The 27,867-nt window shown below is 39.3% G+C and overlaps 1 long non-coding RNA gene across 2 annotated transcripts; it reads left to right on the forward strand.

The window, feature by feature from the left end:
• The first annotated feature begins 321 nt into the window (after positions 1–321).
• Positions 322–19,868, forward strand: LOC104247329 (uncharacterized). Of its 2 annotated transcripts, none has more exons than XR_011400499.1 (4): positions 322–923; positions 7,906–8,005; positions 11,854–11,917; positions 19,648–19,868. It is a non-coding gene; the product is annotated as an uncharacterized lncRNA (long non-coding RNA). The 2 variants fall into 2 exon arrangements; XR_716184.2 differs by having other exon boundaries at positions 7,920–8,005.
• The last annotated feature ends 7,999 nt before the right edge of the window (positions 19,869–27,867 follow it).

The raw sequence follows: 27,867 nt of genomic DNA on the forward strand, positions 1-27,867 counted from the left end.
ATAGTAAAAGCACATACTTATTCAGGGGAACGTGTTTCTCGAAAGCAAAACGAAGGGTTGGGTCGTTACAAACACGTAATATTTTTAACACAGTCTATTACATGGAGATCGAAAGAATTTATTTTAAGCACGGACCAAATTTAATAAAATTACTTCCTAACCTCCCTATACTATTTCCTTGACCCATCACACTCACTACACTATTTCCTTATTCAGCACCCCACTCCCTACGTTGTTCCCTTGTCCCATCATCCATTCCCTACACTCTTCCTTTCATCTTTTCTTATTATATTCACACACATGAGGAAGAAGGGAGGGGATCAGATTAGAAAAACTAAGGAAAACCTTCTTCCCCATCTTCACATATCCTTTTTTACACTATGACAACCATGTAAACCTTCATGTAACAGCAACCTAAATTACCACTTACAAACCATCCTTTCCTGCATAAAAGTTGTCATGTAAACCTGCCTAAAATAGCAAAATCACAGCTGAACAAAACAGCCTCAAAAGAGCGCAAATCCCAGCCAAAAATGCAGCTGAAACGCTGTTGAAAAAACAACCATTAAAATAGCTTCAATGGCCACGAAAACCAGCACCAAACGATCTTTAAACAACCTGAAACCACTCAAAAACAGCTGAAGAAAACAGCCGTGTAAACCAGCTTCAAGACCACTCTTTTGCTCCAACTTTCAACCATTAAACTGAGCCTAAACCTACTGGAAACTATCAGAAACAACCAGTTGCGGCAGGTGTCTTTCTTTTGAGGTTATTCTTTGTTTGCCTTACATGGTCATCAAAGTTGCGGTTGAGTTTGAGATTCCGTTCGAGGTGCTGACGAGGTCTCCAGTCGAGGTTGTGCTTGAGGCTCTTAGTCCGTAAGAGGCTTTTCATTTCGTTATTTTGCACCAGCGCTCATTGAGGTTCTTTGTTTACTTTACTCCCTCCTTAAATTTTGAATGTGTTCTTGTAATTATTTTAGTTGAATGAACATAACATATTTGATTCTCTATCTTGCCTTTGGTATAATTGTTTGAACTAGTCTATTCGCCGAAGTATCTTTTGGTTGGTTCTTATTACGCTTTGTCATGGGTTTTGTGTTTTTCTCCATATTTGTTCATTATATTCCTTGATATTAATCCATGGTAGTTTACCATTCCTTTGGATTCAAGCATAGAAGTAAAGTGAATAGTACTGTTTCAGTAATTTAGCCATGTTGGGTCGCTGTTTAAGTTTAATAAGAATGACAAAAAAAACTAATCTCGGTTTAGTTGAAGATTAAGTATTCGGTAGTGCTGTTGGATAAAAATTTCCAATTTGATAATGAGATTTGGACCTAATAATTCGGGTTGAGGGAATCGGGCAATTGTAAGCCTGTTTAGATTAAGTTCGTTGCAAGCATATGGGCGAAACAATTTCAAGCCCATCATTCCTTGAGAGTAAAAAATCTGTAATTGTGTCTCAATAATTCTATACCCATAACGCCCGACCTCACAAAAATCTCGAATTTAAGAAAATAATTTTACAACACGCTAGCATGCCTTTAGTTGCATATAAAATTATTATGGCTGTGGATACGTTCGTATGGCATGACTATGATCCATAAATCCAAATTTAAGTGTGTGTTCGCACGACATGACCAATTATTTCTTAAAATAGTAATAGAAGTGTAATTCATTGTGCACGTACACGTGACATGATTCTTGACATGCTAAATAAAATGACATGTAGGCGTGACTTATTTCAAGATAATTTTTGATAAATCTAATATCAAGCAATTAAAAGTAAGTAAGAAGCAAAGCACAATCCCAATAAATACAGAAATATTCAAAATTGATTTAAAGCCAAATACAGTCAATTAATTGACCGTGCAAGCACCACGTGATTCGGGGAGTGTGCCTTATACCTTCTCCCCGATCAACATAACTTCTTACTCAGTCTCCTGTTTTAGCAGACCAAAAATAAATAGAGTCAACCTTCCTTTGACTAGGGATTCAAGTAAACGGTGGCTAGGAACACCCAAAAATCAATTCCAAGTGGCGACTCGGAACAATAAAATAATCCCTACTTAAAAAATATCACTTTAATTAGAAAAGCTCTTTAATCCACCTTGATCCATAACATATATATTTTTTTGGGTAAAAAAATGGTGTGACAGATAGCTATTACGAGTTAAATGCGACTAATTTGGTCTGTGACTGGAGAAATGAAATTATTAACTACCTCGAACACGGGAAAATGCCTGAAGATCCCAAGGCATCTTGGGCGCTACGCATTAAGGTAGCGCGATATAGTTTCAAAGGAGGTCAACTATACAGAAGATCTTTCAAAGGCCCGTTGGTCCGATGTTTGGGAGCCTCTGAAGCTAACTATGTTATGCAAGAAGTCCACGAAGGGATCTGCGAAAATCACTCGGGCGCAGATTTCTTGGTGCTGAAGTTAATTAGGGCAGGATACTATAGGCCCTGGATGGAGCAAGATGCCAAGGCTTCTATTTAGAAATGTGATAAATGTCAGCGTTATGCATCGTTAGTACATCAACTGGCAGAGCCGCTACACTTGGTTTTGTCACCATGGCCATTCATTAAGTGGGAGATGGATATTATTGGACCATTGACATCGGCTCCCTGTAAGTAAGATTTCTTTTGATTTTAACTGACTATTTTTCTAAGTGGGTTAAAGCAAGTCCTTATCAGAAGATTGTCAAACGAGAACAAGTAGATTTCTTGTGGGAGAATATAATTTGAAGATTTGGGTTACCAAAAGAGATAGCTTGTGACAACGGGCCACTATTTATAGGTGTGAAGGGCACAAAGTTCCTTGAAAACTTAAAAATCAAAAGGATCATATCATCACCTTATTATCCGATCGCAAATGACCAAGAAGAATTAACAAACAAGTTGATCATACAAAATCTCAAAAATATATTGGAAGTGACTTAAGGTAAATGGCCCGAGGAGCTACCGGGTGTACTATGGGCATACCTAACAACGACCAAATCGAGTATGGGGGAGACTCCTTTCTCTCTTGTGTACAGGGCAGAAGTCCTGATTTCGGTGGAAGTAGGGGAACCTACACTGAGGTATTTTCGGGCAAACGAAGAAGCAAACAATGAAGCAATGCTAGTCAATTTAGAGCTGATCGATGAATGCAGGAACTTGGCGCATATAAAGATGATAACTCAAAATCAGCAAATAGAGAGATATTACAATCGAAAGGCCAACTTGCGATATTTCAAAGTAGGAGACTTGGTTTTGGGGAAAGTAACTCAGAATACCCGGGAGCTTAATGTAGGGAAACTAGGTCCAACATGGGAATGCCCCTACCGAGTTTCAGCTGTCACCGAGAAAGGATCATACGATTTAGAGAATCAAGATGGAGAAAAGTTGCCAAGCAACTGGAATGTGGTACACTTCAAGAGATACTATTGCTAATGAAAATCACTTGTACTGAAAGTATGTGCTGCACTCTTTTTCTCTTCGTCCAGTTTTTGTCCCAATTGAATTTTTCTGGCAAGGTTTTTAACGAGGCAGCAATGGAAAGCATACTATGAAGGAAGCTTCAGCAATAAGTCCTTTTATTAACAAGGCACATAAGCAAAGAACCACTACAGAGCGGTTAGATAGTAATTTGCTCAATATCAAAGTTCCTACCAGGAAGTAAAGTTTGCTGTCAAATAGAGATCACCCGACCATTCACAAGTGCAAGCCACTGAGGGATTGTAAGATAATATTTGGCTCGATAGTATAAATTCCTAAGGGGAAGTGAAGTTCGTTATCGAACTAAAGATTATCTAGCAATTCACTAGTGAAATCCTCAAAGGTGTAAAATTTCCAGTGTTCAAATTCACGTTCTTCGCATTCAAACACTAGGGGGAATGATATGAGGATATGGCAACAACAGATGCCACTTCGATCGAAATACGAAACCCGAAAACATAATTGTATCATGGGGACCGGGGATTGCGCGACCAGCCCCATAAAAATAAGTTGTACAAGTTAGCCACAAGAAATGGCAATTTTTTAGCACATCAAATGCTTATGCACTTTTGAAATGGAAGGAATAAAGTAAAGTCCTTTTGTTTCTATCTTATTTCTTGTATGAAAGATCAATTGATTTTATCATTTGAAAGTTAAACAAGTACTTAAAATGCTAGTACTTTAATAAACAAGAGACATCCTCTTCAAGAGAACCGTAAACATAAGAGGGCCCTTTCTTATGAAAACCCTCACAATAAAGAGTTGGTTTCAGAAGAACTTGTGCCCGAAATTCAAACGCTTTTGGGGGAAAATACACCCAAAGCCTTGCATAATTAGACACAAATAGTAAAACTTGTGCGAATACTCAAATGAAAAAAGTCACAAAGAGCAAACTTGCACAAGTGTTTAAACGAAAGTATGCAGAAAGGAAAACTTATATGATACTTCAATGAAAAAGTGTTTTTATTTACAATAAATGAGCCAAACATCACAAGTACAAAAGTTTGAAAAGGAAAGCAAAAATTAAGCTACTGCATCTCTGGAACCCGGAGGATCAGAAGCATCTACGCCCTTGGGGGAGAAGTGAGTGGATCCGCAACCGGTTGATATTTTGGCCGTCATCATTTTGTCCTTCAGCATTGTTGCCTTCCGTTTCCTCTCCAGTTCCTGAGAACTCAAAACCAAAACCAGAAGAATCGGTAACATCAGGATGGGCCGGAAGACCCTTTTTAACATCTAACTTCAGCTCACGAGCCTTAGAAATTTCGACATCAAAGTCAATGTCATCTACTTTGTCCTCTCCCAATGTTTTTCTCCTCATGCTATACATAGAATATGTTTTTTCAACAATGAGGGAAGCCGCCCGGCGCTGAAGTTCTCCTTTTAGTTGGCCGACCTCAGCAGAGAGGTTGTCTTGTGCGAATTTCATGGATCGGAGGCTGGCATCAAAATTACAGACAGTGGAGTTGTCTTTTAGCGGAGGCAGCCTCACGATTGGATGCAGCAAGAAGGACATTATGGATTTCAACCTATTTGGCTTTAGTTTCTTCAAATTGTTCCCTTAATGGGACAACTTCTTGACTAAGGGTCACTACTTCTTGCTCACTCTACTGCAGCCGAGCCTCCAATTTAGTAGCTTCAGCAGCTTGTGCTTCTAGTTCCGAGAGGCGAGAAGCATTTTGATTTCGCTCGACAAAAAGTTGATCCAGCTCTGAGGTAAGCTCCTCATTATCACGAATCAGCCTTTGGAGGCCTTCGAAAACAAGAAAGTTGGCCTGCAAAAAAAAAAGAATACAGATTCAAAACCTTGCCATAATACAAATACAATAAACAATAGAGAAACCAAAGACTATACTACCTTTGTGTTGTGTATGGCATTGTTTAATAAACACTTTCCCGGGAGAGTTTGTACCTTTTCCCAATTTCTCTGTAGCCAGGGGCTTCCTGTAGCTAGCAAGTTCAACTACCGGGACAACATATTGCATCCGTGGAAACAGAGAGGGCGGTGACGAGCGCAAAACACACACTTAAATATGCTCGTTAGTCGGATATAGTAAAATATAATATCGTAACCCCAAAGATTAGAGTTAAGCAATATTTTCATAGTTTTATAGCTCGATTGCTATCCAAGATGATCAATAGTTGAGAATTATGCAATTTAAACTAAAATTAACTAAGAGCCTAAACTATTGACTAGTGACAAACAAAGCGAGTAATGAGAAAATGAAGATATCAATTGGGAGAAGATAGGGTTAATGGGATGGTTGTAACACAAATATTTGGAATATAACTCTAGATACTTCCTTTTTAATGTTCAAGTGAGTCTCCCAAATTCACTTGGTTATTAGTTCAATTAATTAATAGAAACTCTTCTGTCGATGAAGTCTCAACCTCACAAGATGAACAAATTTTAATTTAGTGAAGATATGCACAAGTTCGTAGTGGATTGGTCATTAGGAGAACCTCTCTTGATTATCCTCCTAACTAGGTTTATTCAATAATTCAACTAGCCTCTTCCGATTATTAAGAAGAATTAATAAATTCAACCAACAAAATATAATACAAAAATATCACAAGTTATGCCTCTCTCGATTACATGAACTAGTGAATGTAGATGCAAAGATTAAAATATCCAAAAGGACTTCAATACATAAAAACTAGTGTTAATATCCACAAACAAGTATCAATACACTAAATCCATCGAACCCTAAAGAGACCTAATCCATGGATATGGAGTAATTCATCATAAACAAGTTTAAGTTAAAGGAAAACATAAACGATCTAAACCCTTGTCTTGAGTGAGGATTGATTGATGAAATCCTTGTTCTTTTGCTTCTCCAATTCCTCCTTGACTTACTTAGGTCTAAGATGTGTCAAAAGTCCTCAAAATAACGTTTTTACATGTATATATACTGTAACGACCCGACCGATCATTTTGAGCATTTTCACTTCGCTCAGTAGTTTGAGGGAAAGAGTAGATCCGTATGATGTATTATGACTTGTGTGAATCATTGCTTCTGGTTTTCAGGTTATTCGGAATCGATTTGGAAGAATGAATTTCATTGTTGAAGCTTTTAATTGGAATAGTTGACCAAGTTTGACTTTTTAGCATTTGTGATCGCATTGGAGTTTTGATGGTTCCGTTAGGTCCGAATGGTGATTTTAGACTCGGGCATATGCCCAGATTTGTAATTGAATATTTTAGAAGGTTTCAGCTCTAATTGGCGAAAGTTGGAAATTTAAAGGTTTGGAATATTCATAAGTTTGACCGTGAGTTGACTTTGATGATATCGGGTTCAAATTGTGGTTTCGGGAATTGGAATATCTTCGTCATGTCATTTGAGACTTTGGTGCAAAATTTGAGTTCACTCCTAGTTGAATTGAAAAGGTTCGGCATGAGTTTTGGAAGTTGAAAGAATTAAAGTTCATTAAGTTCGATTTGAGGTGCGATTCATGGTTTTGATGTTGTTATGCGTGATTTGAGGCATCAAATAAGTATATGTTATGTTATGGTACTTGTTGGTATGTTCGGACAGGGTCGCGAGGGGTTAAGGTAAGTTTCGAATAGGTTTGTGTCGTGTTGCGCTCGTTTTTTGATGTTTCGACGTCGTTTCTTCAAGCATAAGTTGTACCACATTTAGCAAATAAGCTACAATTTTTTTTGATTGAAGCAGTAGGTCCGTATCGTAATTATGGAACTATAACAACTGGAATCATCAAGTTTCGACATCGTATGAGGAATTTATGGTTATTTTACTAAGAATTAGGTTGCGAGATTATTTTATATTAATTACGAAATTGCCACTAAATTCGTATTTAAAAATATGCATTATTTGCAAATTTTAAAACCAACATATCTCCTTCATTATAAGGTCAAATATAGTGATTCAAAAGCCTAACTTGACTGAAAATTTACAAGGAATACATTGTAGGCCTCACAAATGAGTTTCGAGATTGTTTGGCATGAGAATCGAGGAAAAATAGCTACGCGGAAGCATATAAATCAAGGGCTTCTTTATTTGGTCATATTTTGAGTTGGGGAGCTCGGATTTGGACGATTTTTGAAGTGATTTTCACCATATGGAATGGATAAGTGTTCTCTACTCATTTGTTATTATATTTCATGAATCTATCTTCATTTTTGGGAATTGGTCGATGATTTCAAAAGTGAAATTTGGGGATTTTTTTTAAAAAAAAAATTCATATAGTGAATTTTTAAGTTTTGGACATCGATTTAGAATCATATTTGAGTGAAACTAGTATGATTGCACTCGTAATTGAATGAGTTGTCGGACTTTATAAGTTTTGTCGTGTTCCAAGGCGCGAGTCCTAGATTTGACTTTTTTGGTTGATTTGGGCTTTTGATTAAAAACTTGACCTTTATCATTTTAAATTATTTCCTTGAGCTTTATTAGATATATTTCAGTTGCTTTTGTCTAGTTTCGAGCCGTCCGGAGGTCGGTATGCGTGGGGTGGCATTATTGGAGCATCGTTTGGCTTTCTCAGTTGGATTTGGCTTGTTCGAGGTAAGTAACACTTCTATATTTTGTGTTGAGGGTACGAACCCCTGAATATATGTGATATGTTGTCACTCCCCAAACCTGGGGAGGCGTGGTGGCATCCGGTGCTGTACTGGCCCCGAGTGAATCACTCTGTAACTCTTTTTTTCTTCTAACTATCATGGGCCAACATGGCCATAACTTGTAATGTATAACTATATGTGAGAAACTATTGTATCAATGAACCATCGTCCTTAAAACATAAATACATATGGGCCGTCAAGGCCTCTGACGTACTAAATGAACCTCTATCTACAAAGCCTCTAAGATTATTTGACAACGTATGGGACAGGGTACCGGTCTACCCACAAGTCTGTAGCAAAACTCTGACACGATGACATATTGACTCGTCTGCACTCTAAATACGATGGAGTCTTACCGATCCTTTGTTGAGTGCTAACCTCGTCTACTATGAGGGCTCATCAAACTGATTATCTATACCTGCAGTCATGAATGGAGTGTCCCCAACAGAAAGACGTCACTACGAAGAATGTGCTGAGTATGTAAGGCGGAACTAAAACATAACCATAAGTCAACATTAATTAAAGAGATATAAGAATCAAACTTAATCTTTGTATATACATACTTACTATACTTATATATAAAATGTTTATCTTTGAGACTATTATCCATATCATATGATGCATGACTTCCTAACTGATCAGTGGTAACTGCCTAACCGTCCATCGCAAGGTGGTAAATGTATGACTGCCCAACCGATCGTAGCACGGTGGCAAATGAATATGCATGACTGCCCAACCGGTGGTAACTGCCCGACTGGCTATAGCTCTATGGTAAATGAATGATTGCCCAACCAGCCGTAGCACGACAGTAAATGCATGATTGCCCAACCGGCCATAGCACGGTGGTAAATGAATATACAAAACTTCCCAACCACTACAAAAAATCAGCCTAATTGCGGGGGTTTAATAGCGGGGGTCAGTTACAATACCCACAAATTTCGTTAAATAGCAGGGGTTTACTTAACCGACACAATATAAGAAAATAGCGGTGGCTCAAAACCTACACCATCTGCAAAAAAATTGGCGCTAACATTTCCCACACTTTTTTTTGCTTTGCTCATTTTTTTTGGCTAAAACAAAATACAAATATTGAGAGATTAACTAAAATATATCAAAACCTAAAAAGCTCTGCCACTTCTCAGTTCTTACTAACATATTTCGACAAGTCAAAGGAATGGTCTCAATTTTGAGAGATTAACTCAAATTTCATGTCTTTTTCTACTTTAATTTTCTTAAAATCAAAAGTTGTGACGACCCGGCCAGTCGTCTCATGGGTTACCACTCCATTTTCTCTATTTCTTCTTCTTTACGCTTCGTTATCCATGTTTTGTGGTATCGGGTTATTCGGATCGAATCCGGAAGGAATTTGGGTAAGGTTTGAGACATCTAGTCTCTTTTAAGGAAGTTTAAGTTTAAAAAGTCAACCAGATGTTGACTTATATGTTAGAGGGTTGGATGTGAGTTCCGATGGTTCGGTTAGCTTCGGGAGGTGATTTGTGGCTTAGGAGCGCGATCGGAATGAATTTTTGAAGTCTGTAGTAGATTTAGTCTTGAATTGGCGAAGTTGATATTTTAGGGATTTCCGGTTGATAGGCGAGATTTTGATATAGGGGTCAGAGTGGAACTTCGAGAGTTGCAGTAGTTTCGTTGTGTCATTTGGGATGTGTGTGCAACATTTCAGGTCATTCGGACATGGTTTGGTTGGGTTTTTGATGGAAAACGTAATTTGGAAGATTTTTAAAAGTTTGGCTTGAATCTGATGTGTTTTAGGTGATTTGATGTTGTTTGAAGTGTTTTGATGATTGGAACAAGTTTGAACAAGGTATTAGGATATGTTGGTACTTTTGGTTGAGGTCCCGGGGGCCTCGGGATGATTTCGGATGGTTGATGAAAAGGTTTAGACTTGTGAAGTTGCAGAATCTCAGTTGCTACAGGTATTTCCGCACCTGTGGATTGGGGACCGCAGGTGCGACTCCGCACGTGTGGAACAGGAGCCACAGAAGTGGATTTTTGAGGGAACAGCAGGAACCGCAGATGCGGTAGTTTGACCGCACCTGCGAAGGCACAGGTGTGGAGAGTTGACCACAGATGCGAGGTTGGCCCTTTAAGTGAATAACCGTAGGAGCAGTAATTTGACCACATATGCGGTACCGCAGAAGCGGTGGGCGTGTTGCAGATGCAAAAATTCCTGGCCAGAAGGTATATATTACTTCCTTCGCAAATTTTTGCAAAAAACTCCATTTTTAAAGACGGGAAAGAGGCTAAGGCATAAGATCTCAAGAGGAATCAAAGGATATTGGTTGGGTAAGTTCCCTAAGCTTAATTACTTGGGTTTAAGATCATTCTTCCACTGTTTAATCATGGTTTTAGTGGAGATTAAGGGCTAAAAATCGAGGATTAGGGCTTGAGTTTAAGAGGCCTTTAAAGGAGGATTTGAGGGGTCATTTGGACACCGATTTTAGTGTTCTTGATATGCATAGACTCGTAGGGAGATGAAGAATCTATTGATGTAAAAATTTCTGAATTTTGAGATGTGGTCCCAGGGGTCGGGTTTTTGTAATTTCGGGATTTTTGGTATTTTTCGATTGTTTTCCCTTGGGCTTCGTTCCCGTGGCATATTTTGACGTCCTCATTCTGATTTTGGATAGATTCGACATGCGTGGAGGCCGATTCGAGGGGCAAAGGCGTCGCTGAGTAGTATTTCACTGGTTTGAGGTAAGTAACCATTGTAAATCTGGAACTGAGGGTACAAAACCCCGGTATTTGTCTTGTTTTAATAAATGCGGTGATGCACATGCTAGGTGACGAGTGTGTGGGCGTGCACTGATAGGGATTGTGACTTGGTTTGTCCTGTAGCGACTATCAAGCCGCGTAATTGATTTGAACATCTTATATCATTCTGTATTTCAGTTATTTATACTGTATTATGGGTTTTATGCCATGTTTGGGGCCTTGTGCCGAACTGTAGAAACCCTTAGGGGCATTTTGACTATTTTTCTCACTTTACTTACTAGAAGCAAATCCTCAGTCATGTTTTACCTGCTTAAATGTTTAAAAACTGGATTTATTACTCTACTCCCAATTGTGAGGACAGTTTGGGCTGAGTTCACTAATTTCTATTATTGTGCCCGAGAGGTTGTGAGTTTAAAGACCGAGAGTGGTTGAGAACCCAATTGTGAGGATGATTATATATATGTGAGTTATGGATCGGGCTGCATGCCGCATAAATATATATATATGGATAGGGTTGTACGCCGCAACGATATATATATTGGATCGGGCTACACGCTGCAGCGATATGACGCTTGGGCTATAGGAGCCCCTCCGGAGTCTGTACACCCCAGTGAGCGTAGTTGACTATAAATTACAGACCGGGCTGCATGCCCCAGCGGTTACTATGATTTCTATTATTATGAGATACTAATGAGCCGAGTGCTGAGAGTGAGTACTGTGTGACGAGAGTTGAGTCACGAGTGACTGAGTGGCTGCCCGAGGCGCCATATTCTGAGTGATTCCTTACCCGAGAGGTTTTGTTATGATGTTTTCACTGATTTTACTCTTCTTTTAAATAAGCCTCTATTTGATATACTGCTAAGTATTTCATTCCAAATATTTAAACTGGAAATGTGATTTTATAACGAAAATTGAATTTAGACTGTAAAGATGACCTGATATTTTGTTGATTATCCAGTTATGTATTTTTGAATTGCTCGTCACTGCTTTCAGTCCTTATTTACTCTGGTTACTTACTGAGTTGGCATACTCACATTACTCTCTGCACCTTGTGTGCAGATCCAGGTGCTCGAGCGGCCGAGTGAGGGCTTTGAGCTATTCAGTATTTGACAGAGACTTCGAGGTAGCTACATGGTGTCCACAACCCTATTCTCTCCCTTCTATCTTATTATTTTTTTCCATTTCCTATACTATTGATGTATTAGGTATTCAGACTCGTATTAGAGGCTCTAGACTCGTGACACCAGATTGTTGAGGCTGTGTAGTTATTGTTATTTTGACCTTCCGCATATTTTTGTTATTTTAATGCTTATAATGACTTAAGTATTTAAAACTTGTGTTGGAAAATGGCTTGAATGTTAAAGGAAAATGGGTCGTGGTTAGTTGATTGGTTGGCTTGCCTAGTAATGTGATAGGTGCCATCATGACTGATATTTGGGGTCGTGACAAGTTGGTATTAGAGCCTAGGTTTCATAGGTCTCGCGAGTCATGAGCCGGTTTAGTAGAGTTTCGCGGATCGGTACGGCGACGTCTGTATTTATCCTCGAGAGGCTGCAGAACCTTTGGGAAAAGCTTCATATTCTTGAAATTCTTGTCGTGCGAACTTGTTGATCCGAGTACTAAACTTCTGTTATTCTATTCTCTCATAGATTGTGAGGACACGTGCTACCGGGTAGGGTAGACGACTACTAGTTCCACTAGTTGGGGCCACCAGAGGCCGGGGTCGTGGTCGAGGCCGTGGCAGGGGCGGATCAGCTAGAGCAGCACCGGCAGATCCACCAGCTACCCCAGTTCCCGATCAGGTCCCAGTTATGGATGCTACAACAGCACCAGCCCAGGCACCAGCTGTGCGTATTCTTATTCTAGGCCTTCAGGAGGCTTTAGCTCAGATCATATCAGTGTGTACCGGTTTGGCTCAGGCAATTTCAGTTACTACGGCTACAACTACTTCTCAGGCTAGGGGAGGCACCCAGACTCCCGTTGCTCGCACAACTAAGTAGGTTGTACAGGGACTCCAGACATCGGGGGCACCTCCAGCCCAGCTGGTTGCACTAGCTCAGGAGTTTTTGGTACCAGCTATGCCGGACAACTAGCAGCATTGACTTGAGAGGTTTGGTAGACTCCAGCCCCTGACATTCAGCTGTGCAGAGGGCGAGCATGACCAGGGTTTCTTGGATAAGTACTAGAGGATGCTCATACAATAGGGATTCTTGAGACCAGCCCGTCATGTGGTTTGGATGGTTCCCACAGATTGAGAAAGGATTAGGTGGTTTGTTGATGGCCTCACGTACCAGCTTCGGATTCTCATGACTAGGGAGAGGGTGACAGGTGCTACCTTCGATGAGGTTGTTGATATCGCCCATGAGATTGAGACGGTTTGCCGGCAGGAGCGAGAGGAGAGGGAGGCCAAGAGGCCTCGGGGACCTGGTAGCTTTAGCAGTGCTCCTTCGAGGGGTCAGTTCCAGCAGGGCAGAGGCCGTTCATTCAGGCAGGCTCATTCAGCTCGCCCAGGTTACTGTGGAGCATCATCAGGTCATGGCTTTCATAGTTCTCATCAGGGCCACTCATCACTTAGTGCCCTTACAGCTCAGATCTCGTCTCGTTCTCCAGCAGTCCAGATTTCTTCCATGCCAGGTCCTTCTACTAGACATTCTGGTGTCAGGGGTTCCCTTCAGTCCCTATCTCCAGCAACGGGGAGTTGTTATGAGTGTGGAGAGTTTGGACATATGAGGAGGCAGTGTCCTCGTCTTCATAATAGTCAGTCTCAGTAGAGAGGTCAGCCCTCGACTTCTGCTCCATTTACTACACCACCCGCCTAGGCAGCTAGGGGCCTCCCTAAAGGGAGAGGTCGATCAGGTGGTGGATAGGCTCATTTCTATGACCTCCAAGGCAGAATAGATACTGCTGCTTCAGATGCTGTGATTTCAAGTATTGTTTTAGTCTGCCGCAGAGATGCCTCTGTATTATTTGGCCTCGGTTCCACCTTTTCTTTTGTGTCATCATACTTTTCCCCTTATTTGGATATTCCCCATGAGTCTTTTGTTTCACCTATTCATGTATCTACTCTGGTGGGCGATACTGTTGTTGTAGACCATATGTATCGGTCGTGTGTGGTGACTGTTGGGGTTCTAGAGGCCCGAGTGGATCTTTTACTATTATTTATGGTGGATTTTGATATCATTTTGGGCATGATTGGCTATCTCCGTGTCATGCTATTCTGGACTGTCATCCTAAGACAGTCACATTGGCTATACCGGGTGTGCCACAGATTGAGTGGCGAGGCTTGACCGATTATGTTCCCAACAGTGTGGTCTCATTCTTGAAGGCCCATCGTATGGTTGGGAAGGGATACCTTTCGTATCTAGCCTTCGTGAGGGATGTTAGAGCTGAGGCTCCCAATATTGATTTTGTCCCAGTTGTGAGGGATTTTTCAGATGTGTTTCCTGCAGACCTGTCGGGCATGCCACCGGATAGAGATATTGATTTCGGTATTGATCTAGTGCCACTCACTCAGCCCATTTCTATTCTGTCGTATCGTATGACACCAGCAGAGTTGAAAGAGTTAAAGGAAAAACTTTAAGAACTCCTTGATAAGGGGTTTATTCGGCCTAGTGTGTCACCTTGGGGTGTGCCTGTTCTATTTGTGAAGAAAAAGAATGGCACAATGAGGATATGCATTGTTATTTGCAATTGAACAAGGTAACAATTAAGAACAAGTATCCTTTGCCTCGCATTGATGATTTATTCGACCAGCTTCAGGGAGCGAGAGTGTTCTCCAAGATTGATCTCTATTCGGGCTATCACTAGTTGAAGATCAGGGATTTAGATATTCTTAAGACGGCTTTCAAGACCCGATACGATCATTATGAGTTCTTGGTGAGGTCTTTTGGGCTGACCAATGCCTCAAAAATGTTTATACATTTGATGAATATCATGTTCCGGCCTTATCTTAACTCATTTGTCATAGTCTTCATTGATGATATTCTGGTGTATTTACATAGTCAGGAGGAGCACGCGGAGCATTTGAAAGTTGTGTTAGTTCAGTGTCTTTCTTGGGGCACGTGGTGTCTAGCGAGGGTATTTAGGTTGATCCAAAGAAGATAGAGGCGGTTCAGAGTTGGCCCAAACTGTCCTTAGCTTCAGAGATTCGCAGCTTTCTTGGTTTGGCAGGCTATTATCGCCGGTTTGTTCAGGTATTCTTATCTATCGCTTCGCCCTTGACTAAGTTGACTCGGAAGGGTGCTTCATTTGTATGGTCGGACGAGTATGAGGAGAGCTTTCGGAAGCTCAAGACAGCTTTGACCACAGCTCTAGTGTTAGTTTTGCTATCAGCTTCAGGTTCATATACTCTGTATTGTGATGCTTCGAGAGTTGGGATTGGTTATGTGTTGATGCAGGAGGGTAGAGTTATTGCTTATGCTTCTCATCAGCTGAAGCCCCATGAGAAGAACTGCCCCGTTCATGATTTGGAGTTGGCTGCCATAGTTCACGCATTGAAGATTTGGAGGCATTACTTGTATGACGTATCTTGTGAGGTGTTAGTCTTCAGCATTTGTTCAAGCAAAAGGATCTTAATTTGAGGCAGTGGAGATGGTTGGAGTTGCTTAACGATTATGATATCACTATATTGTACCATCTGGGAAAGGCCAATGTGGTTGCCGATGCTTTGAGCCGAACGGCAGTGAGTGTGGGGAGTTTGGCATATTTCCAAGTTAGGGAGAGACCTCTTGCAGTTGATGTTCAGGCCTTGGCTTATCGGTTCGTGAGATTAGATATTTCAGAGCCTAGTCGGGTATTGGCTTGCGTGGTTTCTCGGTCTTCCTTATATGACCGCATTAGAGAGCGCTAGTATGATGATCCACATTTGCTGGTCCTTAAGGACAGAGTTCAGCATGATGATGCTAGAGATGTAAATATTAATGATGATGGGATGTTGAGGATGCAGGGCCAAATTTGTGTGCCCAATGTGGATGGGCTTCGGGAGTTGATTCTGGAGGAGGCCCACAGCTCGTGGTATTCCATTCATCCAGGTGCCGCGAAGATGCATCAGGATTTGAGGCAGCATTATTGGTGGAGAAGAATGAAGAAAGACATTGTGGGATTAGTAGCTCGATGTCTCAATTGTCATCAGGTGAAATATGAGCATTAGAGACCGAGTGGCTTGCTTCAGCAGATGGATATTCCCGAGTAGAAGTGAAAGAGGATCACCATGGACTTTGTAGTTGGACTTTCACGGACTTTGAAGAGGTTCGATTCTATTTGGGTGATTGTGGATCGGCTGACCAAGTCCCTGCACTTCATTCTCGTGTGTACTACCTATTCTTCAGAGTGGTTGGTAGGGATCTATATCCAGAGGATCGTTCGTTTGTACGGTGTCCCAATTTCCATCATTTCATATAGGGGTACTCAGTTTCCTTCGTAGTTTTGGAGGTCTGTGTAGCGAGAGTTGGGTACTCAGGTTGCGTTGAGCACAGCTTTTCACCCTCAGACAGACGGACATTCCGAGCACACTATTCAGATATTTGGAGGACATGTTGCGTGCTTGTGTCATTGATTTCGGGGAGGTCATGGGATTAGTTTCTACCGCTTGTAGAGTTTGCCTATAACAACAGCTACCAGTCGAGTATTCAGATGGCTCCATATGAGGCTTTGTATGGGAGGCGGTGTAGATCTCCAGTTGGTTGGTTTGAGCCGGGTGAGGCTAGGCTATTGGGGACTAATTTGGTGCAGGATGCTTTGGAGAAGGTGAAGGTGATTCAGGAGAGGCTTCGTACAGTGCAGTCGATGTAAAAGCGTTATGTTGATAGGAAGGTTCGGGATGTGTCCTACATGGTTGGCGAGAAGGTTCTGTTGAAGGTTTCACCCATGAAGGGTGTTATGAGATTCAGGAAGAAAGGAAAATTGAGTCCTCGGTTCATTGGGCCTTTTGAGGTGCTTCGGAGGATTGGGGAGGTGGCTTATGAGCTTGTTTTGCCACCCAGCTTGTCGAGTGTGCATCTGGTATTTCATTTTTCTATTCTCCAAAAGTATATTGGGGATCCGTCTCATCTTTTGGATTTCAGCACGGTTCAGTTGGATGATGATTTGACCTATGATGCGGAGCCAGTAACTATTTTGGTTTGACAGGTTCAAAAGTTAAGGCCAATGGATATAGCTTTAGTGAAAATGTAGTGGAGAGGTCGGCCTATGGAGGAGGCTACCTGAGAGACCGAGCGGGAGATGCGGAGTAGATATCCTCACCTGTTTGAGGCTTCAGGTATGTTTCTTGACTCGTTCGAGGATTAATGTTTGTTTAAGTTGGAGAGGATGTGATGACCCAACTAGTCGTCTCATGAGTTATCGCTCCGTTTTCCTTATTTCTGCTTCTTTATGCTTCGTGATTTGTGTTTTGTGGTATCGGGTTAGGTGGATCGAATCCGGAAGGAATTTGGGTAAGGTTTGAGACATCTAGTCTCTTTTAAGGAAGTTTAAGTTGAAAGAGTCAACCGGATGTTGACTTATGTGTTAGAGGGCTTGGATGTGAGTTCCGATGGTTCGGTTAGCTTTGGGAGGTGATTTGTGGCTTAGGAGCGCGAATAGAATGAATTTTTGAGGTCCGTAGTATATTTAGGCTTGAATTGGCGAAGTTGATATTTTGGCGATTTCCGGTTGATAGGCGAGATTTTGAAATAGGGGTTGAAGTGGAATTCCGAGAGTTGCAGTAGTTCCGTTGTGTCATTTGGGATGTGTGTGCAAAATTCAGGTCATTCGGACATGGTTTGGTTGGATTTTTAATCGAAAACGTAATTTGGAAGATTTAGAAAGTTTGGCTTGAATCAGATGTGTTTTGGGTGATTTGATGTTGTTTGAAGTGTTTTGATGATTGGAACAAGTTTGAACAAGGTATTAGGATATGTTGGTACTTTTGGTTGAGGTCCTGGGGGCCTCAGGATGATTTCGGATGGTTGACGGAAAGGTTTAGACTTGTGAAGTTGCAGAATCTCAGCTGCTTCTGGTATTTCCGCACCTGCGGATTGGGGACCACAGGTGCGATGCCGCATGTGCGGAATAGGAGTCGGAGAAGCGGATTTTTGAGGGAACAGCAGGAACCGCAGATGCGGTAGTTTGACAGCACCTGCGAAGGTGCAGGTGCGGAGAGTTGACCGCAGATGCGAGGTTGGTCTTTTAAGTGAATAACCATAGAAGCAGTAATTTGACCGCATATGTGGTACCGCAGAAGTGGTGGGCGTGTTGCAGATGCGAAAATCCCTGGCCAGAAGGTATATATTGCTTCCTTCGCAAATTTTTGCAAAGAACTCCATTTTTGAAGACGGGAAAGAGGCTAATGTATAGGATCTCAAGAGGAATCAAAGGATATCGGTTGGATAAGATCCCTAAGCTTAATTACTTGGGTTTAAGATCATTTTTCCACTGTTTAATCATGGTTTTAGTGGAGATTAAAGGCTAAAAATGGAGGATTAGGGCTTAAGTTTAAGAGGCCTTTAAAGTAGGATTTGAGGGGTCATTTGGACTCCGATTTTAGTGTGCTTGATATGAATAGACTCGTGGGGAGATGAGGAATATATTGATGTAAAAATTTCTGAATTTCGAGACGTAAGCCCGGGGGTTGGATTTTGGTAATTTCAGGATTTTTGGTATTTTTCGATTGTTTTTGCTTCGGCTTCGTTCTCTTAGCATATTTTGACGTCCTCGTTCTGATTTTGGATAGATTCGACGCACGTGGAGGTCGATTCAAGGGGCAAAGGAGTAGCGGAGTAGTATTTCACCGGTTTAAGATAAGTAACCATTGTAAATCGGGAACTAAGGGTACAAAACCCTAGTATTTGACTTGTTTTGATAAATGCGGTGACGTACATGCTAGGTGACGAGCATGTGGGCGCGCACCGGTAGGGATTGTGACTTGGTTCATCCCGTAGTGACTATCAAGCCGCGTAATTGATTTGAACATCTTATATCATTCTGTATTTCAGTCATTTATACTGTATTATGGGCTGTATGCCATGTTTGGGGCCTTGTGCCGACCTGTAGAAACTCTTGGGGGCATTTTGACAATTTTTCCTCACATTACTTGCTAGAAGCAAATCCTCAGTCATGTTTTACCTGCTTAAATGTTAAAAACTGGATTTATTACTCTACTCCCAATTATGAGGATTGTTTGGGCTGAGTTCCCTAATTTCCATTGTTGTGTCCGAGAGGCTATGAGGTTAAAGACCGAGAGTGGTTGAGAACCCAATTGTGAGGATGATTATATATATGTGAGTTATGGATCGGGCTGCATGCCGCATCAATATATATATATATATGGATCGGGTTGCACGCCGCAACGATATATATTGGATCGGGCTGCGCGCCGCAGCGATATGACGCTTGGGTTGTAGGAGACCCTTCAGAGTATGTACACCCCAGTGAGTGTAGTCGACTATAAATTATGGATCGGGTTGCACGCCGCAGCGGTTACTATGATTTCTATTATTATGAGATACTTATGAGCCGAGTGCTGAGAGTGAGTACTATGTGACGAGAGTGGAGTCACGAGTGACTATGAGGCTGCCCGAGGGGCCATATTCTGAGTGATTCCTTGCCCGAGAGGTTTTGTTATGATGTTTTCACTGATTTCACTGTTCTTTTAAATAAGCCTCTATTTGATATACCGCTAAGTATTTGATTCCAAATGTTTAAACTAGAAATGTGATTTTAAAACGAAAACTGAATTTGAACTGTAAAGATGAATTGATATTCTGTTGATTATCCAGTTATGTATTTTTGAACTGCTCGTCACTCTTTCAGTCTTTATTTACTCTAGTTACTTACTGAGTTGGCATACTCACGTTACTCTCTGCACCTTGTGTGCAGCTCCAGGTGCCCGAGCGGCCGAGTAAGGGCTTTCAGCTGTTCAGTATTGGACAGAGACTTCGAGGTAGCTGCATGGCGTCCGCAGCCCTGTTCTCTCCCTCCTATCTTATTATTTTTTCCTTACTTAGACTATTGATGTATTAGGTATTCAGACTTGTATTAGAGGCTCTAGACTCATGATACCAGATTGTTGGGGCTGTGTAGTTATTGTTATTTTGACCTTCCACATATTTCTGTTGTTTTAACGCTTATAATGACTTTAGTATTTAAAATTTGTGTTAGAAAATGGCTTAAATGTTAAAGGAAAATGGGTTGTGGTTAGTTGATTGGTTGGCTTGCCTAGTAATGTGATAGGCGCCATCCTGACCGGTATTTAGGGTCGTGACAAAGGTTATGTGTGAATTTCTCATTTTGTTTGTAAGATTTGAACTCTATCCTCATTTTCCCTTTTTTCCCTTTGATTTTCCTCACTTTTTCCCTATACAGTGGCATAAGCATTTCTATCACTCACTCTGGCATAGCAATCGACAAGTATCTTCAATTACAATAAGTTCTTTTGCGCTATTTTTGATTTTGTGTAACGATATTTCTAGATAATGGGTCTTTCACCTTCCCCATTATTGGGTTTATATAATCTGTAATTTTGGTGTGTTTTTTAATTGCATGTTGCTTTAATTTTATTTTTGCTGGTCAAGCACTTGTTAATTTTAGGACCGCAATACCAAGTTCAGACAATGTTCTTATGCATTGGAGACCAGAAGATGATGATCCATGTGGCTGGAAGGGCGTGAAGTGTGACCTGAAGTCCAAGAGAGTTGTATCCTTGTAAGTATCTGCTGAAATATTGTTGGAATCACCTATAGTTGTGGTGATATTGTCTTGGCTCTAGCTATTGGGCAAATTAAAGTTTTTGGAAACAAATGTGTTTACAAAATGATCTACATTGGTAGGATATCACATGTTATTAACTCCATTAGTTCTTTGTCTCTGTTAATTGTGACTGATATAGGGGTTCTGTCTCATTATAGGATTTTTGTTATCTTGTAGAACTGATGTTCTTGTTTCGAAAATGAACATAATGTTGAATTTAAGATTTTATTTTTCTTTATCTTGCTTTTTTACTGTACTTTTGGGTAGGTATCTTGCTTTTGCACCGAGCTGATGATTTAACAACTATTTGATTGCTATACTTGTCAAATGTTGCCCTCACTATCTTCATGTCAATATTCTTTTGAATATTTTCACAATGTCAATTTTAAATGATTTTTACTTATACACATTGCCACAGTTGAATATTTTAAGTAGCCAATTCCTTCCCAAAGCTTCTAACTTTGTTTGAACTATGTACATCTATTGAAGTTGCAAAGACTTGTGAAAAGCTAAAGGACATTTTGTTAACTCCATATGTTATTTTCCTTTACATCATATCAATTAATTAATTTTAAATCAATGACGGATCATTCAAGAATCCTAGTAGTTTTCCTTTAAAAGAACACCAACTGTCTTGAAGTTAGAAACTATCTTCTAGTAGTTATGTTACTCATTTGCTCATTGATTGCTTTTCTAACTTTTTTAGTATAAAAATTATAAATATCTAGAGCAACAACAAAGAAAACTAATTTTTTTTATAGAGCTTGTGAAGGTGCTTTCTCTCCTGTGCGGGAATGTGTGTTCCAGCATGCAACGTTAAATGAGCAACCATGAAATGGAGTAGTTGTATTAGAATGCTATCATTTGTTATGTCGAAATTTGAAATGACCAACATGTGGATTGAGATATATCCTCCATATGGCTACTAGATATTTGAGAAGTGAATGATAGCTTTTTGTGGATCTGCTTTGCCTGCTTATTAAATTTATTCTTTATGTTGCAGGATTCATTATTGAATTGTAGACATGCCAAGGTTCAAGAGTTTGCAGAAAAAGCAAAATTCAGATAAGGAGTCTTCACAGCTAGCTCCAACAATTCAGACCGCATATAGAAAGCGTTGTGGGAGCCATTGGACTGTAGAATTAAAAGGTTAATACTTTTGACTATTAGTATATATTCAGCAGTCCTTTCTAACCCATTGTTCATCTCTTTTCCGGCTTCATCTGATCTCTTTTCTTATACAGATTCAGAAAAAAATGTCAAAAAGCTCAAAGTGAAAGTCAAAGAAGTGTTAAATTTAACGTGTGAAGAACGTATTATGGTTGATTTTGATTACCTGGATGAACCATTTGGAGATGCACGCGACCTACTTTCAGGCTTTTGTGAAGTTTTAGCATGTGACTGCACTTTATTCCAATCCACTATGAGAAATGGTCGAGTTTACTAATGTCATACTTCAACAACATCTTCGATCAAATTATAAAGGTATAGGCTCTATATTATTACAACTATATCACTGTTTTTTTTTGGAGAAGGACAACTATTTCTCTATTTTTGCTTTGGACTTTATATTTGCATGTAATAGATATGCTAACCAATATTTTATTCTTGAAGCCCAATTCTTTCTTTAAGACAACCAAGTCAGTTGCGTGGCAACATGTTTATAAATATATTGGAAGGAAATGGGTTGCAAATAAGCTTAACTTGTGGAGTACATATGAAGACCCACTTAAAAGTAGAGATGAGATTATTGATAATGTGCCGGATGGAATTCCGCTGGATCAATGGATTTCATTGTTAATTATCAATATAAAGATTCAACAAAGGTACTTATGTAATTACTTCTACTAGTCTTTGTAATTTTATTATTATTTGTTCTTCTAATTGAGTTTCAAGTATACTTTAATATGGAAATGCGTAAAAGAAATGCTGAAAATAGAAAAAAGCAGACGATTCCACACACAACTTCAAGACTCAATCACGTTCCACAAAAACACTAATACAACATATCCAAATGTCCCAATGATGTTGCAGCTATGTTATTAACTTTGTACAGTCAAAATGATGCTTACTAACAAATAGCAAATGATCATTTTATGTTGAGTTATTATTTAGGTGGAAAAATATATAAATATATTATCAATTTGTCATTATGTATTGGCTTTAGAGAAACATGAACTTTTTCTGTGAATAAAGAAGGTTGGAAATTGCCATTGCATTTTCTTTCTATAAATTTCCACATTGTAGATGGTAAAGATCTCCTTACACATGGGTATAGAATCCATAAAGCTTTAGGACTATGGCGATAACAAAATCACTAAGAAGCCATATGCATGGTCTTTGTGTATGGATCTGTAAGGCACACTAGACAAATGCATTCATGGTGGTTTAATTGTGACAATGAATTTTTTATGTGTAGAAAAAAATTGAGTTAGCTTTGAGAAAAAGCACCATAGACGAGTCTCAAATTTTGCCAAATGATGCCATCGGTAAGGTGCTAGGAAAAGAGCACTCTGGAAGGGTGAGGTGTTTGGGATTAGGACCTGTCCCCAGTAGAGTTTTTAAACAAGACAGACCTCGTTTTGGTGATACAATTGCTTCAAGCAGTGAAGGTTCATGTTCATCCTAATGTCAACAGAACCATAATCAAATGACGAATGCTTTGAAGGCATATATGATAATGAAAGAAGGGACAATACCTGAACAGTTTGCGGGATTCTTTGCTTCTCCTTCGACGATTTCTCCTACAACAGTAAGTAAAGTTCTTTAATTTTTTCTTACTTAAATTTGTCTGTTTGCAAAGACAGAGTGGCTTAAGTTATTACTATTTTTGTAGAGCCTAAAGTTACTGCAATGCCTGATTTGGGCATGATTTTTTAAAAATTAGGAGCATAACGCAATATAAAATTAACCTTTTATTTGGTCATGTTTATTAATTGCTAGTGATTATTGGTTTTAATGACTTGTATACATTACCAATACTCTTTGACTTCTCCAACAAAGTATATTTGCACAAATATTTCTTTTCTCAGTCCAATAAAGAAAAGAAAGACTTCAATGTTAATCTAAATTTGAGTTTAAAGTACAAAGGAAGCTTGAAGAGTTACACTTATTTACTTACAATACTTTGTGAATCCAGAGTTCTTGCAATGTCTGATTCTTGCATGATTTTTATACTTGCTTTTTCTTTTTATGCAGCCAAGTGATGCGAGAAGTGGACCCCTTTTGCCCTTGGACCCAAGAAGATCATGCGGTGATAGTAATTTTAGTGACGACCGTTGATTTCATTGTAATTGTCTTAGATAATTAATTTTGATAATATATTTGTGTGGTTGGAGCGGATGCTAGAATGTTGAAGTGAATGTTTTGTGTTCAAATTTAATTTTTGAGTCTAACGATGCTACTTAATGTTGACAGTTTAGTTTTAAAGACTAATGATATTTTATGACATATTTCATGGTTTTATGATATGTTATTGATTTCTCTTAACCTTAAAATATTTTTTCGCTGCTTTGATTATGATTTACACCTTAATTAGTGAATTTTTCATTAATATATGAATTAAAATAATTCAATGAATTGCCGAGGTTATGACTGCCAGGAGCTTTAACTATAAGCTAAGAAAAAATCTTTTAAAATTATTTTGCGGAGGTTTTAAACCACCGCAATTCATAATTGAAAATTCTTTTAAGAAAATTTATTGTTAGATTTGAAGGTGTCAACCGCCGCAATTTAACCGCCGCTAATTAGTTCTGGCGGTCAGCAAAAAACTGCCGCAAATTGATTGCGACGATTGTTATTGTGGGTGTTTTAACGACTGTCGGAACAACATATTGCGGTGGTTTCCAACCGCTGCAAACCTTAAAAATAAGCCCCTCAATTAGATTATTTTTTTTGTAGTGAACCGGTCATAGCACGGTAGTAATGAATATGCATGACTTCTCAATCGGCCAGCAAGGTGGGAAATGCAACAAGATGCATGTATCACTATATTATAAATATTAACATCTTTATCATATACCTCAATAGAGTCTTAGGAACATACTTAGACGCGCTTGAATATAATTTTATATGAGTGAATAACATAGACATCCTTAACTGCTAAGAGTAGAACCACTAATGGAATAGCATTAATTTTATGTATCGTTACTTGGATCATGCCAAAAGAAGGAAGTATTAGCCTTAACATACCTTACTTGAGGAATTAATCAAAAACTTTTACTTCAGCTAGCCAAGAACAACTTTTGTTCCTTTAAATCTTCAAACAATAACTAAACACTTCTTATGATCATGGCATATTTCATGTTATCGGACATATGGAGTATCACGGATGTATGTTTTTGCTGTGTTTCTAAAGTAAGAGACTCCCTAATAATAGAAGTAAAGATTTCAACCTTCTTTCTATATCACAATTGCAAAAGAAGTATAATATAAAAGCTTAAAGGCTTGTAGTTCACGTGTAAGCAAAGCACATCAAGTGCTAAGACTCATCTGCACATTGGTGCCACTCTTGACCTAACTTAATTCCATGTGGCAGCCCCTTTAACCATCCTTAATGAGGTAAAGACATCACTTTAAAGTTGTTGGTTGGTGTGCCCCACTTTGTGGGTTAGTTGGCCAAAGAATCCTCTAATATTGCCACCTAGCTCCAAGACTTGCCTAGTCAATATTGAACCCCTACATTTCTACCACGTTAATGGTTATCCACCCCCAATAATTAACCACCAAAACTCCCTAAATGTGCCTTCTTGCTCTATGACTTAAGAGTCATTTATTGGGATTTCCTTGGCTGCCACGTTGTGATTTATTTAAGCTTACTCAAAGCTTATAATTAATTAGCTAATCTCCCACCAAAAATTATTAATTACCCAATTATCCATATAATAATTTCTAGGTCTCGATACAATTAAATACTAATATATTTCATATACGTTACTATCATGATCATGTGATATAGCACTAGTCCATAAATACATGGTATTATAACTTGGACCGTACTTTATCCCAAAATATCAAACTTTGGCAATATTTAATTTCTTTGATTCGTTTACCCTCTGACCTTCACAACACTTACTTATCACTTGTTTGGAATATCACAAATACTCATAACCTCAAAAAAGTCTTGTCTTTGAACTTATGTCAATTATCTTTGACAAATCTAATGTAGAAAAGTACAAGATGTATCATCCTTCCCCCTTTAGAAACATTCGTACTCGAATGTTAACTCTTAGAGTTTTTAAAAACATTCGCTAGAGCCCTCTGTATAAACTAAACTAAAAACCAAACTCTGGTTGAGATATGGACTATTCACAACCTTCTGCACTTGAGTATCTCATATTTTCTTCACCTTTATCTTACCTTTCAATATCGCATTGTATCTTTTGTTGCTTTTGTAACCTCCCTTCCAAAAGGTAGAAATTACATCTATGCCTTAAAGCTCTATTATGATAGCACCTCTTGTACATATAAAATTCGGTTGAAGATTCATACTGACTTCTTACGACTTAGCTCTATGGCACGATTTGGAAACAAAAGAAGGGTAACATTTTCTAAATGCCCTATAGCTTCTCAATTATAAATATGGCATGCAACACAGACTCTACTATTCACAACTTTGTAGATTCCCTGGGACACGACCTGCACTGATACCACTTTGTCACGCCCCAAACCTAGAGAGGCGTGGCTGGTACCCTGTGCCGTACTAGCCTGAGCGAACCACTCTATAACTATTTTATTTTCTTCTAACTATCATGGGTCAACATGGCCACAACTCGTAATGTATAACTATAAGTGGGCAACCGTTGTATCAATGAACCATCATTCTTAAAACATGAATACATACGGGCCGTCAAGGCCTCTGACGTACTAAATGAACCTCTATCTACAAAGCTTCTAAGATTATCTGATAACAAATGAGATAGGGTACCGACCTACCTATAAGTCTGTAGCAAAACTCTGACACGATGAGATATAGACTCGGCTGCAATCTGAATGCGGTTTAGTCTTACCGATCCTTCGCTGAATGCTAACCTCGTATACTATGAGAGCTCGTCAAACTGAATATCTATACCTTCAGGCATGAATGTAGCGTCTCCAACAATAGGATATCAGTACGAATAATGTGCTGAGTATGTAAGGCAGAACTAACACATAACCATACGTAAACATTAATTAAAGAGATATAAGAATCAAACTTAATCTTTGTATATGCATACTTACTATACTTATGTATTTAATGCTTCTCTTGGAGACTATTATCCATATCTTATGATGCATGACTTCCCAATTGATCAGTGGTAACTGACCAATCGTCTGTCGTACGGTGGTAAATGTATGGCATCCCAACCAGTCGTAGCATGGTGGTAAATGAATATGCATGACTACCCAATAATTGGTAACTGTCCGACTGGCCATAGCTCGGTGGTAAATGAATGATTGCTCAATCGGACGCAGCATGGTGGTAAATTCATGATGCCCAATCGGCCATAGCAAGATGGTAAATAAATAAGCATGACTTCCCAACCGGTCATAGCACGGTGGTAAATGAATATGCATGACTTTCCAACCGGCCGTAGCGTGGTGGTAAATGCATCAAGATGCATGTATCACTATATTATAAAAATTAACATCTTTATCATATACCTCAATAGAGACTTAGGAACATATTTAGTCGTGCTTGAATATCATTTTACAAGAATGAATAACATTGACATCCTTAACTACTAAGAGTAGAACCACTTATGAAATAGCATTACGTTTACGTATCGTTACTTGGATCATGCCAAAAGAAGGAAGGATTAACCTTAACATACCTTACTTGAGGAATTTATCAAATACTTTTACTTGAGCTTGCCAAGAACAACTTTTGTTCCTTTAAATCTTTGAACAAGAACTAAGTACTTCTTATGATCATGGCATATTTCATGTTACTGGACATATGGAGCATCATGGATGTATGTTTTTGCTATGTTTCTACAGTAAGAGACTCCCTAATAATAGAAGGAAAGATTTCAACCTTCTTTCTATATCTCAATTGCAAAAGAAGTATAATATAAAAGCTTAAAAGCTTGCATTTCACTGGTAAGCAAAGCACATCAAGTGCTAATACTCATGTGCACATTGGTGCCACTCTTGGCCTAACTTAATTCCATGTGGTAGCCATTTTAACCATCCTTAATGAGGTAAGGAAGTCTCTTTAAAATTGTTGGTTGGTTGACCCCACTTAAAGGCTTGCATTTCACATGTAAGCAAAGCACATCAAGTGCTATGACTTATGTGCATATTGGTGCCACTATTGACCTAACTTAATGCCATGTGGCATTCCCTTTAACGAGGTAAAGACATCTTTTT

Source organism: Nicotiana sylvestris, chromosome 6 (genome assembly GCF_000393655.2).
Source record: "Nicotiana sylvestris chromosome 6, ASM39365v2, whole genome shotgun sequence".
NCBI lineage: Eukaryota > Viridiplantae > Streptophyta > Magnoliopsida > Solanales > Solanaceae > Nicotiana > Nicotiana sylvestris.